The 6,098-nt window shown below is 54.9% G+C and overlaps 1 non-coding gene across 1 annotated transcript; it reads right to left on the bottom strand.

Annotated features, from left to right (window-relative positions):
* Nucleotides 1–4,973: 4,973 nt before the first annotated feature.
* TRNAT-UGU (transfer RNA threonine (anticodon UGU)) lies at nucleotides 4,974–5,046 on the bottom strand. Its single transcript has one exon. It is a non-coding gene; the product is annotated as a tRNA-Thr (tRNA).
* Between the last annotated feature and the right edge of the window lie 1,052 nt (nucleotides 5,047–6,098).

The following is a 6,098-nucleotide window of genomic DNA, read 5'->3' as shown; positions in this document are numbered from 1 at the left end:
AGCCCATTGAGTTTAGTGATGTCAGCAGGGATTTTTTTTCGTCTATACATAAGATACATAGATTCTAAATGAACAGTGCTTCATCCTTTCTAAAGTCAAGCTCTCTTGCTCTTTTTCATGCACTCAAGTCATAATAAGTTACACACACACACACACACGATTTTTAAAGGACCCTTCCCTCTACTGCTCTATGCATTTTATTATATTCAAACCTATTGTATTGTGCCTAGATTCTGTGCTGCCGGGACCTGGTGTTCCCATCATTAGATTATAAACTGCATGGAAAAAAAGGCCATGTTTTACCTTAGGCAACATCTCTTTACTGAAGTGCACCATCAAAACCTATAGACAGACCGCGATATTAAAACATAAGCAAGGCTAGTATCACATATTGCCCAGTTAGTTAGTTAAATATCTTGGGGAGTTCTAATAAAAGACATTTCTGTTTGCTTTCCTTCTATTCTTCAAGTGTTAGGAAAGATTCCCTGAAACTATAGAAAATGTTGTTTTTCTTTAAAACAGAACAGTCACTCTCCGGGCCAAGGCTGAAGGATTTAATTCATCTGCACTTTCTCATTAACAAAGAGGCCCCTGTTCTTTTTAAGCATCCTTATTCATATGCTAACATCACAGTAAATAACATCCATACTGGAAGCCAAATGGGTTCATTAGTTGTCCCTCCATCCATAGCTAACTGGCTCAGAAATATGGTCTTTTGCCAAGAATACCAGTTAAGCACAGATTTATCTACTGTTACTCCCCCGTGAAGATTGCCTTGCATCATCATTCAAAGTCCTAATGCATTGAGCTCCCACTTCATCTGGGGATGCATTTGGCCTGCACCTGGTCTTGAACAGCAGTATTTTAATTACTTTCTTTTAAGAGGGAGAGATTTCTTGACAGAGGAGGAGGAAAAGGGGCAAGGAGACAGCTTGGTCTGGAGGTCAGGATATACCAGACTGGATCAGTATTATAGCTGGTGATTGTGGTGTTCAGACTTCTTTCTACCCACCTTCAAACAACTCTTGCAAATTTGTTAATGACACCCTACAAAAGGAACTCTACACAAAGTAACAGGACAATTAAACTTGTAAACATAAATGTTCAGGCATCAATGTGTGGAACATCCTGGAAGAGCCTGACTAGGAGCATGATATCTTGTTATGCACAAGGAATTTTGTGTTGTTTTAGCAACCAGAAGAACAGAATTAAAAGAGCAATGTCTGACTAAAAATAGTATCTTTAGAAGACAAACACATTTTTCTTTTCAGTGTCACTGTTAACACCTGAGGTTATTACAAGTAAACATTTTCACTGTTCATTGAAGACTTTCTTGATGGCTGTATTTGCATCAGGTGAGGACAAAAAAAGTCTCAACTTTCACTTTTTGGCTTTACCTCACTGGCACAAATCCAAAGCCATCAAACTTTAAGTTCTTGCAGGAAGTCCAGAAACACAAGTCAGAATTGCTTTAGTACTTTTCTGACTAAACGAATGGAAGCATTCTTTATTAATCTTAAGATTTTGAAAGTGCTTGGAGTTTGGTGGGAGAGAGGCTGTTTGGGCTTTTTAGAAATTTATGATGTTTTGGCAGCATCTGTACAATATTGAAGCATGTGGAATATTGAGAGAGTCTGTATTTCATTTTAACTCTGTTGGCTAAACCAGTTTCACAGACGTTGACTTTGACTCCCTATTCCCATTGTCAAAAATGATATCACACTGCAGTAAACTATGCTTAGATATGTCAATTTTTGTTACATATCTGGAAAGAAAAATAGTAGATTCTTGAAGAAAACAGTCTCTTCTCGTGTAAGGCCTCCTGCTGTTGAGCTGAGCAAGATGGGAATACATTTCCTGGAAAAAACATAACAAGAAGAAATATCTCCGAGATGAGCTCGGAATGCCTTGCAGTGATGGCAAGGTATCTGTCTTTGCAGACGCTGTGGTAATTCTAAGGGGCTGTGCTAGTGGTCCAAAATGAAAACACAGTTAGTACCGTCTGGGGGCCTCACCACAGTTTGGAGAAACAAACCATAAAGACATTTTCTGGTGGTATCACCAATGACTGTATCGCTGGACCTAGTGAAGGTCACCTGAGCTTTTCTGAGCAAGGCTTTGACACGTTTCTCACCTTCAGTAACAACAGCTACTAATAAATCTTCCTCTGTAGCATGAAAGCGAGTGTGGATGACACCACTGGTAGAGTACGGAGGAGATTTTGGGGTCACCCCTTGGCTGTGATCAGGGAACGGTATGCAGGTGTCCCACGGGAGATGGCGAAGGCAGGGGAAATCAGCTCAGAGGGGGCCTGGGCGCACCTCCCGCTTTCCACTCACGCCCGCGCGTGAACGCGCCGAGGGCAGGGGCGGTGGGACCGATCGCTCTCGCCACCGGGCACCGCTAACAGACAGGTCCCACAGAAAGGCATGGAGCGCGGCCAGCCAGAGTAAGGGCCGGCCCCGGGCCCCGGGCCCCGGGCCCCGGGCCCGGGCGCAGCGCAGCCCCGTTCACCGCGGGGCCGGCGCGCCCTGCCGGTCCCAGCCCCCGGCCCCGGCGGGCGGAGTCGGCGGGCGTCCGCGGGGCCCGCTGTGACAGCAGGTCACCCAGTCCGCCAGGTCTACTATGACAGCAGAGCAGCCGTAAAAGACTCTTAAGCCTGCTATCGGCAAACAGGCCCCGTTCAACTGCAAAGAAATACCTCCCAAAATTCAATGGCCCCCGCAGGAAGCTCGGAACTGAAGGCAGCGCTGCAATAGCGCGGCGCCCCCGGCTCCGCTCCGAGGGCCGAGGCTGCCGAGCCAGCAGCCGCCGCGGCAGGCATCGCCCCCAGCCCCGCCGCAGCCGCGTCCCCCTCCCGCTGCCGGCGGGGGATGGTCCTGCCCCGCCACGGGCGGGCGAGGGGATCTCGGGCACGGGCTGTGGGAAGCCGAGGGAGGAGCGCCGTCCCTCGCCCCGGCTTCCTCTCCTTTCTGCTTCTCCTAACCGACGCCGCCGGCTCTGGGCCCCCTTTTCGGGCGCTCCGGCGGCCCGGGGGGGACCAGCGAACCCAGAGCACGGCTCCGCGGGGCGGCGGCCGGCGGCAGCTCCGCCCGGCGACCACCCGAGCGGCCCGAGCGGCCGGCGGCCCGCTCTGAGGCGCCCGCTCTCCCTCTGCAGGCCTCCGGCTGCATCGGCCGCGCCCGTCCCCGCCGCGCCCGTCCCCGCCGCGCCCCGAGCGCCGAGGGCCGGCGCCGCGGGGCCCCGCCGGGGAGGCGCAGGGCCCCTCCTGACGTGGGGTGCCGTAGCTCCCACTCACGCTTCCGGACCGCTCTGAGGGCACGCCTAGCAGCCTGTCGGCGGTCTAGAAAAGCCTCCGTGTACACGCAGCCCGTACGCGTACAGCTACCACAGACGGGAAGAGCTGAAGCCTGTTCCTACCATACCTCGTGGCTGTGGGGAGCGGAGCAGCCGAGCACCACGCGCATGAAGCGTCACGGCCCCATCCCCTCGAACGCAGCACCGATGGCGCTGGGCTCTGCCGGGCCCAGCTGCGGTGGCAGCTCCTGCGCCTTCGCTCTGGAGGATCCTGCGACAGACCGAACAAACTAGGCAGCCTTTTCAAGCACGCGTGTGACTGCTTCTCGAGACCGTCTGTGGCATCCCAGGGATCTGATGATGCTCTGGTTGGTCACGGCGAAACCCACCGCCCTGTCAACGGAGAAACGCAGTACCCAGCCTTCGACCAGACCCCCCTGGAGAGAACAGGTCCCTCAAGGGATGGGTTTGATTACCGCCTCCGTGAACCTGACGCAAGGACTCCGGGAGGACTGCCGAACCAAGGAACCGGCTAGGGTGAGAGTCAACTGGTAACACTGAGATCAGGACCAAGCACTGTTTTCCCGGATAGGACGGGGAGGCAATGCTGCGAACAAGGAGTCATTCCAAGCAAACTCTTCTGTGCAAGAACCCCAAAGCACAGCAAATTCAAATGCGTTTCGGGCCTCGTGGCATAGCACGGCTCCTACCATAAGGGGCAAACAGCCTGTCAGCCCCCTGCTCCTCTCACGACGGCAGTGGCAACTCATGCTGCCCCGTGCATCACCACAGCTTTGATCTACTCTCAGCAGAGAGAGGAGGCCGGAGAGAAGCTGTCACAGGAGCCGGGAGGGTGTAACACAGGCTGCGGTGCTACGCCACAGCCCACGCGTCTTTCTCGACACATCGAGCCGCAGCCTCCAGCAGCTGCCTGCCTGTTCAGCAGCTCTGCCACGGTTTGAGCCCCTTGCAGCACGTGCGCCGCAAGTGTTGTCCTTTCCCCTCTCCAAAGCACGTGTATTAATTTGCCTGCTTGATGTCAGTAACAATTGCTGTGGTGTTTGCAGTGCTAGAAACTAAATGCCCTGCTCACAAGATTTCTGAGAAAAATGAATGCATATTTTTAAAGTGTGGTGCTCAAGAGGATTTGTGTGGAGGTTTCTAGCTCTTTCTATAACCTAAAAGAAACAAACAAAAAGGCAAAGAATTATTACACCTCCTCTGTCCAGCCTCCAGCACAGAAATAAAACCAACTGGTCAGCTTGCCTGACAAGCTGTGAAGAGTCAGATAATCCTGTCCAGCTTATTCTCCACTCAGGGGCAATTTGTTCCTTTTAAACCCCTTAACAGCATTTTGCCAAAGCTCCCATCAGGAAAATCGTGACGTGAGCTGCACAAATATTTACTGAGCCATCCCCACGCGGCTTCCCGAAGCGCTTATTGTTCCCCCCCCCCCGCTCCCCCGCCAGCACGAAGCAGAGCCATGAGTTAATTCGGTGCCCAACATTATTGCTAGCACTCATATTTTACCAAGAGCGTTTGTTTCCAAAGCATTCGTCTTAATAACAAGCCCACGGAGCCCGCGCGCGCGCCCTGGTCCGCCACCACCACCACCCCCCCCCAAAATTGGGCTCGTCGCCTGCGGATGCGGGGCGGGGCCACCTAAAAATACGCGAAGGCCCCAGCGAGGATCGAACTCGCGACCCCTGGTTTACAAGACCAGTGCTCTAACCACTGAGCTATGGAGCCGCCGCTCGGAAGCTTCCCCGGCGCTCCCTAACGGCCCGGCGCAAGCCTTCCCGCCGCCCCCTGCCGGGCGCCCCGCGGCCCCCGCGCGGCCGGGCACGCCGCGCTCCGCCCGCCCGCCCCGGCGGGAAGGGGCGCGCGCTGCAGAGCGGCGCCGCGGCCGCCGCCGGGAGGAGCCCGCGGCCCGCCGGCAGCCGCTCCTCGGGCGGCGGGCGGCGGGCGGCGGGCGGCGGCCCTGCCTCGGCCGCCAGCGCCGGGAGGTCGCTGGCGGCGCTTCCAGCCGGCCGGCGCCGCGGCTGCCTGCGGAGCGTGCGGGCCGCAGAAGGCTCCCCGGGGCGTTGGCAAACCGAGAAACGAAACGGGTGGGAAGTGCGCGCATCCAGTCGAGCCCCCCAAACTCACAACAGAACACCGCAAGGGGAGAAGTCAGGAGTGGGTGGACGTTTGAACTACAGCCTGGTTTTTACAGGTCGGGAGTAAAAACTGTCGTGACGGAGCTCTGTAAGATGGTGCAGGCTGGTTTGTTTCCTGAAGAGGCTGGGTGGTCTCGGGAAGCTTGAGAAACGCTGCCGAAGGACGGAGGCGCTGGCGCGGGCTCTCCGAGCGGCCCTTGATGCGTGACCCCGCCGGGCAGCGCTAAGCGTTACCCTTGGGGACGATTCCCAGCTTGTTCTCTCAGCTGGTACCTGCAGGCCACCTTCACAGGGGTTGTGGGGCTCAGCGAGAAGGTGGAAGCTTCGGCGAGCGGCTGGAAGGTGGAAGGCGGCAATGCCGTAGGACTCGTTTAAGTACACTGCGTGCGGTGCTGGTGCTGGGTATCGCCACTCCTCGTAGCACGCGTTAAAGCAGATGCCTTGCAAAGAGCTTCCATCGCCAGTGGCTGGACTGGACTTTTTGTTTTAAGCTGCATGCAGATAAAATTATTTAAATTCCAGTCATATGCCTTTCAGGAAGCAATATTCAGGGCCTTGTCTTGACTCTGTAGTAATATCTGTTTCTATAGAATTCAGGCTTGGATCAGCGGGTGGGAAAGACATGCAGTGGGATAGCTCGTA

The sequence above is a fragment of the Haliaeetus albicilla genome, chromosome 5 (genome assembly GCF_947461875.1).
Source record: "Haliaeetus albicilla chromosome 5, bHalAlb1.1, whole genome shotgun sequence".
NCBI lineage: Eukaryota > Metazoa > Chordata > Aves > Accipitriformes > Accipitridae > Haliaeetus > Haliaeetus albicilla.
The sequence above is the reverse complement of the archived record's forward strand: the minus strand, read 5'-3'. Positions and strand labels throughout refer to the sequence as shown.